Source organism: Phoca vitulina, unplaced genomic scaffold (assembly GCF_004348235.1).
Source record: "Phoca vitulina isolate PV1807 unplaced genomic scaffold, GSC_HSeal_1.0 scaffold51, whole genome shotgun sequence".
NCBI classification, from domain to species: domain Eukaryota; kingdom Metazoa; phylum Chordata; class Mammalia; order Carnivora; family Phocidae; genus Phoca; species Phoca vitulina.
The window spans coordinates 4,464,287-4,477,486 of record NW_022589754.1 but is presented as its reverse complement, the minus strand read 5'-3'; the positions used below and the strand labels follow the sequence as shown (position 1 = coordinate 4,477,486).

Sequence of the window (13,200 nt, the reverse complement as noted above, 5' to 3'; positions counted from 1 at the left end):
AAAGAAAGAAAGAAAGAAAAGAAAGAAAAGAAAGAAAGAAAGGAAAGAAAGAAAGAAACCTACTAAGGAACCCTCATTTGGCCATCAGAAAATTTCTTTGTAGAAACACAACAAGCCAGAAGAAAGCATCATGACATAACCAAAGTGTAGAAAGATGAAAATTGCCAGTAAAGAATACTTTATCCAGAAAAGTAATCCTTCAGATTTGAAGGATAAATAAAGGTTCTCTCAGACAAAATCTATGGAATTTATCACTGCTAGACTAGTTTTTCAAGAAATTTTGAAAGAAGGTTCTTCACACTGAAATGAAAAGACACTAATCAGTGTAATAAAAACATAAAAGCTGTTTCCAGTCCAAGATGGCAATGTAGGAAGACCCTGAACTCACCTCTTCCATGGTACACAACAAACTATACCTATTTATAGAGCAATTCTTCCTGCAGCTGAACTGAAGTCTCACTAAATAGTTTTTGCACAACAAAAGAGAGAACAGCAAAAGAGAATAGCAAGAGAGTACAGCTAAGAAAGATGGAGACACAGTAATGAAGGAATCCCTTACCTTCATACTGTAAACTTCAGTGGGGAGGGATAGTACTGAGGAACCTACAGCAGATTTGTATTCCTTGGACAAAGAAAAAAGCCACAGTTTAAAAAAGCAGGTAGCCTATAGAATAACCAGCTCCAGAACTCTGTCAAACTGTAGAGGAGCACTCTCTGGGTCAAAGCCATGAGAAAATGTCATAATTTATACTCCCTCCTGCACCTTGAAAATGCAGACTGAAGCAGGGTCCAGACATGATAGCCAGCTTGCTGATTTCTCAGGCCCCAGGTCCCCTAGGCCATCACCAGCCCTGGAAATACTGGGGCATAGAATAATAGCTGTGGTTTAAAAGAGCAACTAGTATATAAAAGAAACAGCTCCAGAACATTACCAAATGTCAGGAGAGCTGCTGGAATGTTCTTTGGGTGGGCAGAGTTAGTGGACAAGGTTTATGCTCTCCCTCCACCTTAATAACTGAATGGTAGGATAGCTCAGGTGTCCTAATCAGCCTGATGCCTCAGTAAGCACTGGGTATTGTAGCTCACAACAGCTCCAGGCACCCTAGGGCACAGGGGGAAAAAAAAAACAAAACTGTGATTTAAAAAAACAACTAGCATATGATAGAGACAGCCCTACAACTCCACCAAATGAATAGGAAGTTGCTGGAACTGTCTGGGTGGGAGGTGCTGACAAACAGGGTCTACACTTCCCCCACCACTTTGAAAGCACAAACCAGTGCATAGATTGGATACCCTAACATGCCTACCACCTCAGCAAGACCCAGGCTGCTAATCCAAGCCAGCCCCAGCCATTCCACCAAGATGGCCCCTCCATAGAGTATCCCATAACATCCCTACCTGTGCCAGCCTTGTCTCTAGTAGCTCAGCCAGGACACCCCATGTTCTGAGCACCCTGGTACACCCCAGATGACACCTACTTTGGCTTTAGATATTTTGCCAGAACAAAAGAAAAAGTTACATACAAGGAAAACCCATAAGACTATCAGATAATTTTTCATCAGAAAATATACATTCCAGAAGGGACTGCCATGGTATATTCAAAGTGCTGAAAGGAACAAAAAAAATATATATAGCAAGGAATACTCTACCCAGCAAGTTTATCATTGAGAATTGAAGGACAGTCTATGCCCATACCACCCTGAACATGCTTATCTCGTCTAATCTTGGAAGCTAAGAGGGCTTGGGCCTGTTTAGTACTTGGATGGGAGACCACCTGGGAATACTGGTTGCTGTAGTCTAGACTTGAAGGAGAAATAAAGAGTTCCCCAGACAGACAACATTTAAATAAGTTTATCACCACTACACCAACCTTACAAAAAGTGTTGATGGGACTTTGTTAAAGGGAAAAAAAAAGGCCAGAATTAGATGTAAGAAAATTATGAATAAAAAGATTTAAAATATGACAGCATATATATAAACATGGAGGAGGGATTAAAAAGATTTTGGTTTTTTTTAGAATGTGTTTGAACATAAATTACCATCAACTTAATTTAGACTGCTGTGTTCTTAGGATGTTGTATATGAACATCATGGTAACCAAAAACATATATATATGCCAAGCATAAACACCGCAGAAACTCATTAATCACAAAGAAATAGAACAAGAAAAGAAGAAAGGAACAAAGAAATACAATAATACAACCAGAAGACAAATAACAAAATGGCAAAAAGTACATACTTATCAATAATTAACTGTAGGGGCGCCTGGGTGGCTCAGTCGTTGAGCGTCTGCCTTCGGCTCAGGTCATGGTCTCGGAGTCCTGGGATCGAGCCCCGCATCGGGCTCCCTGCTCGGCGGGAAGCCTGCTTCTCCCTCTCTCACTCCCCCTGCTTGTGTTCCCTCTCTCGCTGTGTCTCTCTCTATCAAATAAATAAAATCTTTAAAAAAGAAAAAAAATAATAATTAACTGTAAATGGCCTAAATGCTCCAATTAAAAGACATGGTGGTTGAATGGATAAATAAAAAGAAAACAAAACCCATCTATATGCTGCCTCCAAGAGACTCACCTCAGACCTAACGACACATACAGACTGAAAGTAAAGGGACAAAAACTACTTACTATGCAAACACAGCAAAGAAGAAATAGGCAGAGTAACAATACTCAAACAAAATAGATATTAAAACAAAGACTACAACAAGATACAAAGAAAGAAATCACATAACGATAGAGGGATCAATCCACCAAGACAATATAACGATTGCGAATATCTATACACCCAACATTGGAGCACCTAAATACATAAAGCAAATATTGATAGTCTTAAAGGGAGAAATTGATGGTACTACGAGACAGGGGACTTCAATATCTCACTTAGAGCAATGCATAGATCATCCAGACAGAAAATCAATAAGGAAACAGCATCCTTGAATGACACTTGGGATGAGAAAGGCATAACAAATATATAAAGAGCATTCCATCTAAAAATACTCATATTTTTATATACATATTATTTTTATTATACATATTTTTATTTGTATAATAAATACTGTATACAATATGGTATGGTAAATATTATACATATTTTATATACTCTTATTTTTTATTATACATATTATTTTCAAGAACACATGGAACATTCTCCAAAATAGATCACATCATAGACCACAAAACAAGTCACAATAAATTAAAGAATATTGAAATTATACACTGGATCTTTCCAACCACAATGGTATAAAGCTAGAAATCAATCACACGAGAAAATTGAAACAAACAAACAAACGTGTAAAGACAAAAATATGCTACCAAAATACCAATGGGTCAACAGAGAAATCAAAGAAATAAAATACATGGAGACAAATAAAAATAAAAACACAATGATCCAAACTATTGGGATGCAGCAAAACTATATTTTTTCTTAATATACAGTGTTTTATTAGTTTCATGTTTACAGTATAGTGATTCAACAATTCTGTACATTACCTGCTGCTTATCACAAGTGCATTCCTTAATTCCCACTATCTATTTAACCCATATCCCTACATCACTCCCCTCTGGTAATCATCACTGTGTTTCCAATAATTGAAAGCCTGTTTCCTGATTTGTCACTATATGTCTTTTTTTTTAACTTTTTCATTTGTTTTCTTTCTTAAATTTCATATATAAGTGAAATCATATGGTATTTGTCTTTCTCTGACTGACATATTTCACTTAGCAGTACACTCTCTAGCTCCAATCTTGTCATTACAAATGGCAAGGTGTCATTCTTTTTTATGGCCTAATAATATTCCTTTCTACATATATATCACTTATTCCTTATCCATTAATTAATTGATGGACACCTGGGCTGCTTCCATAATTTGACTATAGTAACTAATGCTGAGGGGTGCATGTATCCCTTGGAATTATAATTTTTGATTCTATGGGTAAATACCTAGTAGTAAAATTGCTGGATTATAGGATAGTTCTATTTTTAACATTTTGAAGAATCTCCATACTGTTTTCAACTGTGGTTGCAACTGTATGCATTATGACCAACAGTGCAAGAGGTATCCCCTTTCTCCACATCCTTGCCAACACCTGTTCTTTCTAGTGTTGTTCATTTTAGCTATTCTGACAGGTGTGAGGTTATATCTCATTGCAGTTTTGATTTGCATTTCCTTGATGTTGAGTGATGTTGAGCATATTTTCATGTGTCTGTTAGCCGTCTTAATGTTTTCTTTGAAAATATGTCTATTCATGTCTTCTGTCCACTTCTTAACTGGATTATTTGTTTTTTAGGGTGTTAAGATTCATAAGATCTTTATAGATTTTGAATACAAACACTTTACCAGATATGTCATTTGCAAATATCTTCTCCCATTCTGAAAGTTGCCTTTTAGTTTTGTTGATTGTTTCCTTCACTGTGCAGAAACTTTTTAACTTGATGAAGTCCCAATAGTTCATTTTGTTTTGTTTCCTTTGCCTCTGGAGACTTATCTAGGAAGAAGTTGCTACAGCCAATATCAAAGAACTTGCTGCCTGTGTTTTCCTCTAGGATTTTGATGGTTTCCTCTCTCACATTTAGGTATTTCATCTATTCTGAATTTATTTTTGTGTATGGAGTAAGAGAGTGGTCCAGTTTCATTCCTTTCCATCTTGCAGTCCAGGTTCCCCAACACCATTTGTTGAAGAGACTGGCATTTTTTCCATTGTATATTCTTTAATACTTTGTCAAAGATTAATTTACCATATAGTTATGGTTCCCTTTCTGGGTTTTCTATTGCATTCCATTGATCTACGTGTTTGTTTTTTGTGCAAGTACCATACTATTTTGATCACTACATCTTTGTAATGTAACTTGAGAGTCCAGAATTGTGATTCCTCCAGCTTTTTTTTTTTTTTTTTCCTTTTTCAAGTTTGCTTGGGCTATTCAAGAACTTTTGTGGTTCCATACAAAATTTAGAATTGTTTGGGTTCTAGCTCTGTGAAAAATGTTAGTGGTATTTTGATAGGGATTGCATTAAATGTATAGATTACTTGCTAATGGACATCAAAAGAAAGTCATAGTAGCCATACTTATACCGGACAAACTAGATTTTAAAACGAAGACTGTAACAAGAGATGAAGAAAGGCAGAGTATCATAATAAATGGAACTATCAAACAAGAAGATCTAGGAATTGTAAATATTTATACCCCCAATGTGGGATCACCCAAATACATAAAATAATCAATGGCAAATGTAAAGCAACTTATTGATAATGACACAATAATAGTAGGGGATCTTAACACCTCACTCACAGCAATGGAGTGATCATCTAAGCAGATCAACAGGGAAACAATGACTTTGAATGTCACACTGGACCAGATGGACTTAACAGATATATTAAGAACATTTCACACCAAAGCAACAGAATACACATTCTGTTCAAGTGCACACAGGACATTATCCTGAATAGATCATATACTTGGTCAGAAATCAGGCCTCAACAAGTACAAATAATTGAGACCATACCATGCATATTTTCTGACCACAATATTTGAAGTCAACCACAAGAAAAAAATTGGAAAGAACAAAAATACATGGAGGTTAGAGGACATCCTACTAAAGAATGAATGGGTCAGCCAGGAAATTAAAGAAGAAATAAAAATTACATGGACATAAATGATAATGAAAACATGACAGTCCAAATCCTTTTGGATGCAGCAAAAGCAATCTTGAGAGGGAGGTATATAGCAATATAGGCCTACCTGAAGAAGCAAGAAAAATCTCAAATACACAACCTAGCTTTACACTTAAAGGAGCTGGAAAAAGAGCATCAACTGAAGCCTAAAGTCATAAGAAGAAGGGAAATAATAAAGATTAAAGCAGAAATAAATTATATAGAAACAAACAAATAGAAACACAGTACAACAGATCAATTAAACTAGGAGCTGGTTCTTTGCAAGAATTAATAAAATTGATAAACCCCTAGCCAAACTTATCAAAAAAAACCAGAAAGGACCCAAATAAATAACATCACAAATGAGAGAGATCACAACCAACACCACATAAATAGAAACAATCATAATATTATGAAAAATTAAATGCCAACAAATTAGGCAATCTGGAAGAAATAAATTCCTAGAAACATATAAACTACCAAAACGGAAACAGGAAGAAATAGAAAACTTGAGCAGACCAATAACCAACAACAAAACTGGATCAGTAATAAAAAATCTCCCAAGAAACAAAAATACAGAGCCAGATGACTTCCCAGGGGAATTTTATCAAACTTTTAAAGAAGAGTTAATACCTATTCTTCTAAAAATTTTCCAAATACTGGAAGTGGAAGGAAAACTTCCAAACTCATTCTATGAAGCCAGAATTACCTTGATTCCAAAACCAAGATTCCACTAAAAGACTACTACAAGATGTTATCCTTGATGGACCTGTATGCAAAAATTCTCAACAAAACACTAACACATCAAATCCAAAAGTACATTAAAAGGATTATTCAGCATGATCAAGTGGGATTTATTCCTGGGCTGCAAGGGTGGTTCAATATTTGTAAATCAATCAACATGATACACAACATAAATAAAATAAATCATAAGAACCATATGATTGGGGCGCTTGAGTGGCTCAGTTGTTAAGCGTCTGCCTTCGGCTCATGTCATGGTCCCAGGGTCCTGGGATCAAGCCCCACATTGGGCTCCCTGCTCAGCAGGAAGCCTGCTTCTCCCTCCCTCACTACCCCTGCTTGCATTCCCTCTCTCACTATGTCTCTCTCTGTCAAACAAATAAATAAAATCTTTAAAAAAAAAAAGAACCATATGATATTCTCAGTAGATGCAGAAAAAGCATTTGACAAAATACAGCATCCATTCTTGATAAAAACCCTCGACAAACTAGGGATAGAAAACATGCCTCAACATCATAAAGGCCATATATGGAAGACCCACTGCTAATATCCTCAATGGGGAAAAACTGAGAGTGTTTCCTCTGAGGTCAGGAACAAGACAGGGATGTCCACTCTCACCATTATTATCTAACATAGTACTGGAAGTCCTAAATTTAGCAATCAGAAAACAAAAACAAATAAAAGGCATCCAAATTGGCACAGAAGTCAAATTTTCACTGTTCACAGATGACATAATACTCTATATAGAAAACCCAAAAATCTTCCCCAAAATTGCTAGATCAGATATACTAATTTAGTAAAGTCACAGGACACAAAATCAATGTACAAAAATCTGTTTAATTTCTCCACACCAATAATGAAGCAGCAGGAAGAGAAATCAGGGAATGAATCCAATTTACAATTGCACCAATAACTGTAAGATACCCAGGAATAAATCTAACCAAAGAGGTAAAAGATCTGTACTCTGAAAACTATAGAACACTAATGAAAGAAATTGATGATTACATAAAGAAATGGAAAAACACCTCATCCTCATGGGTTGGAAGAACAAGTATTGTTAAAGTGTCTATGATTTCCTTTTCCAAGGTTGCTTTCGCTTTTCAGCATCTTTTGGGTTTCACACAAATTTTAGGAGTGTTTGTTCTAGCTCTGCAAAATATGTTTTGGTATTTTGATACCAATTGCTTTAAATGTGTAGATTGCTTTAGGTAGCATAGACTTTTTAACAATATTTGTTCTTCCAGTCCTTGAGCATGGAGTGTGTTTTGATTTCTTTGTATCATGTTCAATTTCTTTCATAAGTGTTTTATACTTGGCCGAGTACTGTTCTTTCATCACTTTGGTTAGGTTTCTTCCTAGGTGTCTTATTATTTGGTGCAATTGTAAATGGGACTCTTTTGTTAATTTCTCCTTCTGCTGCTTCATTATCAGTGTATAGAAATGCAACAGATTTCTTTACATTGATTTTGTAATCTGTGACTTTACAGAATTCATTTATCTGTTCTACCAGATTTTAGGTAGAGTCTTTCAAGTTTTCTATATAAAGTATCATGTTATCTGCAAATAGTGAAAGTTTTACTTCTTCCTTACCAGTTTGGATGCATTTTATTTCTTTGTGTTGTCTGATTGCTGTGGCTAGGCCTTCCAATATCAGGTTGAATAAAAGTGGTGAGAGTGGACATCCTTGTCTTATTCCTGATCTCTGGGGAAACTCATTTTTTCCCCACTAAGGATGATATTAGCTGTGGGTTTTTCATATTTGGCTTTTATAATATTGAAGTGTGTTCCCACTAAGTCTACTTTATTGAGAGCTTTTATCATGAATAGATATTGTACTTTTCCAAATTCTTTATTCTGCTTCTCTTGACGTGATCATATGGGATTTACCCTTTCACTTCTCGATGTTATGTATCACATTGATTGATTTGAAAATATTGACCTCATGCAACACAGGAATAAATCCCACTTGAACATGGTGAATGGTTTTTTTTTTTATGTATAATTGGATTTGGTTCACTAGCATTTTGCAGTGGATTTTTCCATCTATGTTCATCAGGAATCTTGGTCTGTAGTTCTCTTTTTTAGTTATGTCTTTATCTGATTTCTGTACTAGGGTAATGTTGGCTTCCTAGAATTAATTTGGAAGTTTCCCTTCTTTTTCTATTTTTTGGATTAGTTTGAGAAGAATAGGTATTAACTCTACTTTAAAAGGGTGGTAGATTTTGCCTGTGAACCCATCTGATCCTGGACTTTTGTTTCTTGAGAGTTTTTGGATTACTGATTCAATTTCCTTCCACATTTTTGGTATGTTCAAATTTTCTATTTGTTCCTGATTCAATTTTGGTAGTTTATATGTTTCTAGGAATTTATCCATTTCTTTTAGGATGTGCAATTTTTTGGCATATAGTTTTTCATAATATTTCTGTAGTGTTGGATGTCATTTCTCTTCTCTCAATTGTGATTGCATTTTTGTACTTTCCCTTTTTTATCGATAAGTCTGGCTACAGGTTAATCACTTTATTTTTTTCAAAGAAACTGCTCTGGGTTTCATTTATATCTTCTTTTGTTTTTTTGTTTGCTTTGTTTTAATTTTTTAAATTTTATTATGTTATGTTAGTCACCATACAATACATCATTAGTTTTTGATGTGGTGATCCACGATCCGTTGTTTTTGTATAACACCTAGTGCTCCATGCAGTGCATGCCCTCCTTAATACCCATCACTGGGCTAACCCATCTCCCTTCCCCCTTCCCTCTAAAACCCTGTTTGTTTCTCAGAGTCCAAAGTCTCTCATGGTTCATCTCTCCCTCCGACTTCCCCCTCTTCATTTTTCCCTTCCTTCTCCTAATGTCCTCCATGCTATTCCTTATGTTCCACAAATAAGTGAAACCATATGATAATTGACTTTCTCTGCTTGCCTTATTTCACTTAGCATAATCTCCTCCAGTCCCATCCAAGTTGATGTAAAAGTTGGGTATTCATCCTTTCTGATGGCTGAGTAATAGTCCATTGAATATATGGACCACATCTTCTTTATCCATTCATCTGTTGAAGGGCATCTCAGATCTTTCCACAGTTTGGCTATTGCAGACATTGCTGCTAGGAACATTGGGGTGCACATGGCCCTTCTTTGCACTACATCTGTATCTTTGGGGTCAATACCCATGAGTGCAATTGCTGGGCCATAGGGTAGCTCTATTTTTAATTTTCTGAGGAACCTCCACACTGTTTTCCAAAGTGGCTGCACCAGCTTGCATTGCCAACAACAGTGTAAGAGGGTTCCCCTTTCTCCACAACCTCTCCAACATTTGTTGTTTCTTGCCTTGCCCATTTTTGCCATTCTAACTGGTGTAAGGTGGTATCTCAATGTGGTTTTGATTTGAATTTCCCTGATGGCTAATGTTGATGAACATTTTTTCATGTGTCTGTTAGCCATTTGTATGTCTTCCTCAGAGAAGTGTATTTTTGTGTCTTTGCCAAGGAAATGTTGAAAAAGAAAAACAAAGCTGCGGGCATCACGTTGCTCGATTTCAAGCTATATTACAAAGCTGTGATCACCAAGACAGCATGGTACTGGCACAAAAACAGACTTATAGACCAATGGAACAGAATAGAGAGCCCAGATATGTACTCTCAACTCTATGGTCAAATAATCTTTGACAAAGCAGGAAAAAACATGCAATGGAAAAAAGACAGTCTCTTCAATAAATGGTGCTGGGAAAATTGGACAGCCATATACAGAAGAATGAAACTTGACCATTCTCTAACACCATACACAAAGATAAATTCAAAATTGATGAAAGACCTCAATGTGAGACAGGAATCCATCAAAATCCTAGAGGAGAACATAGGCAGTATCCTCTTCGACATCAGCCACAGCAACTTCTTTCAAGATACATCTCCAAAGGCTAGTGAAACAAAAGCAAAAATGAACTTTTGGGACTTCATCAAGATGAAAATCTTCTGCACAGCAAAGGAAACAGTCAACAAAACAAAGAGGCAACCCACAGAATGGGAGAAGATATTTGCACATGACACTACAGATAAAGGGCTGGTATCCAAGATCTACAAAGAACTTCTCAAACTCAACACACAAAAAATAAATAATCAAGTCAAAAAATGGGCAGAAGACATTGTTGTTTTGTTTTTAAGTTCATATATTAATTACTTCTATTCTATGCTTTATTATTTCCTTACTTTTATTGGTTTCAGGTTCTGTTTGTTATTCCTTTTCTAGGTCTTATAGATGTAATGTTAGTTTTTTTTAAGTTTTCTTTAATTTTAATTTTTTATTTAAATTCAACTAATTAACATATAGTGTATTATTAGTTTCAGAGGTAGAGTTCAGGGATTTATCAATATTATATAAAACCCAGTGCTCATTAAATCACATGCCCTCCTTAATGTCCATTAAGCAGTAACCCCATTTCCTCACCGCCATCTCCTCAAGAAACCCACATTTTATTTCCTATGATTAAGGTATCTTATGGTTTGTCTCCCTCTCTGATTTTTTCTTGTTGTATTTTCCCCTCTGTTCCCTATGACCATTTGTTCTGTTTCCTAAATTCCACGTATGAGAGAGATCATATGATAATTTTCTTTCTTTGATTGACTTATTTCACTAAGCATAATACCTTCTAGGTCCAACCCCATTGTTGCAAATGGCAAGATTTCCTTTTTTTCATGGCTGAGTAGTATTCCATTGTATAAACATACCACAACTTCTTTATCCATTCCTCTGTCAATGAACATCTTGGCTCTTTCCATAGTTTGGCTACTGTGGACATTGCTGCTATAAACAATGGGGTGCAGGTGACCCTTCAGATCAGTGCACTTGTATCATTGGATAAATACCCAGTAGTGCAATTCCTGGGTCATAGGGTAGCTCTATTTTCAGCTTTTTGAGGAATCTCCATACTGTTTTCCAGAGTGGCTGCAACAGCTTACATTCATACCAACAGTTGAAGGGGGTTCCACTTTCTCCACATGCTCACAAATATCTCTCATTTCCTGACTTGTTAGTTTTAGCCATTCCAACCTGTGTGATATAGTATCTCATTGTGGTTTTGATTTGTATTTCCTTGATGTCAGGGGAGGTTGAGCCTTTTTTCTTGTGTCTGTTGGTCATTTGTCTGTCTTCTTTGGAGAAATGTCTGTTCATGTCTTCTGGACATTTCTTAACTGGATTATTGGTTCTTTGAGTGTTTAGTTTGATAAGTTCTTTATAGATTTTGGATAATAGCCCTTTATCTGATAAGACATTTGCAAATATCTTCTCCCATTCCGTAGGTTGTCTTTTATTTTGTTGACTGTTTCCTTTTCTGTGCAGAAGCTTTTTATGTTGATGGATTCCCAATAGTTCATTTTTGCTTTTGTTGCCTTTGTCTTTGGAGACGTGTCTTGCAAGATGTTGCTGTGGCCGAGGTAGAAGAGATTACTGCCTGTATTCTTCTCTAGGATTTTTATGGACTCCTGACTCACATTGAGATCGTTCATCCATTTAGAGTTTATCTTTGTGAATGGTGTAAGAGAATGGTCCAGTTTCATTCTTCTGCATGTGGCTGTCCAATTTTCCCAGCACCATTTATTGAAGAGTCTGTCTTTTTTTCCATAGGATATTCTTTACTGCTTTGTCAAGATTAGTTGACCATAGAGTTGAGAGTCCATTTCTGGGCTCTCTATTCTGTTCCATTGATCTATGTGTCTGTTTTTGTGTCAGTACCATGCTGTCCTGATGATCACAGCTTTGTAATAAACTTGAGGTCAGGCATTGTGATGGCCCCAGCTTTGGTTTTCTTTTTCAACATGCCTCTGGCTATTCAGTGTCTTTTCTGGTTCCATACACATTTTAGGATTGTTTGTTCCAGCTCTGTGAAAAATGTCAATGCTATTTTGATAGGGATTTCATTGAATGTGTAGATTGCTTTGGGTAGCATAGACATTTTAACAATGTTTATTCTTCAAATCTATGAGCATGGAATATTTTTCCATCTCTTTGGTCTTCTTTAATTTCCTTCATAACTGTACTGTATTTTGTAGAGTACAGATACTGTACCTTTATGGTTAGGTTTATTCCTAGGTACCTTATGTTTTTAGTGCAGTTGTAAATGGGATCGATTCCTTAATTTCTCTTTCTTCAGTCACATTGTTACTGTATAGAAACACAACTGATTTCTGTGCATTGATTTTGTATCCTGTCACATTGCTGAATTGCTGTATGAATTCTAGCAATTTTGGGGTGTAGTATTTTGGGTTTTCCACATAAAGTGTCATTTCATCTCCAAAGAGTGAGAGTTTGACTTTTTCTTTGCTAATGTCAATACCTTTATTTATTTTATATCTGATTGCTGAGGCTAGGACTTCTAGTCCTAAGTTGGACAATAGTGGTGAGAGTGGGCATCCCTGTCATGTTCCTGACCTTAAGGGAAAAGCTCTCAGTTTTCCCCATTGAGAATGATATTCACTGTGGGCTTTTTGTAGATGGCTTTTATAATATTGAGGTATGTTCCCTCTATCCCTACACAGTGAAGTTTTAATCAGGAAAGGATGCTGTATTTTGCCAAATGCTTTTTCTGCATCAATTAAGAGGATAATATCGTTCTTGTCTTTTCTTTTATTAATGTGCTCTATCATGTTGATTGATTTGCAAATGTTGGATCACCCTTGCATCCCAGGAATAAATCCCTCTTGGTGGTGATGAATAATAATTTTAATGTACTGTTGGATCCTATTTGCTAGTATCTTGGTGAGTATTTTGGCATCCATGTTCATCAGGGATATTGGTCTGGGGATTTGGGATCAATGCTGGCTTCATAG

At 36.1% G+C, this 13,200-nt stretch overlaps 1 pseudogene; it reads left to right on the top strand.

Annotated features, from left to right (window-relative positions):
- Positions 1-1,681: 1,681 nt before the first annotated feature.
- On the top strand, positions 1,682-1,799 carry LOC116621907 (annotated as a pseudogene).
- The last annotated feature ends 11,401 nt before the right edge of the window (positions 1,800-13,200 follow it).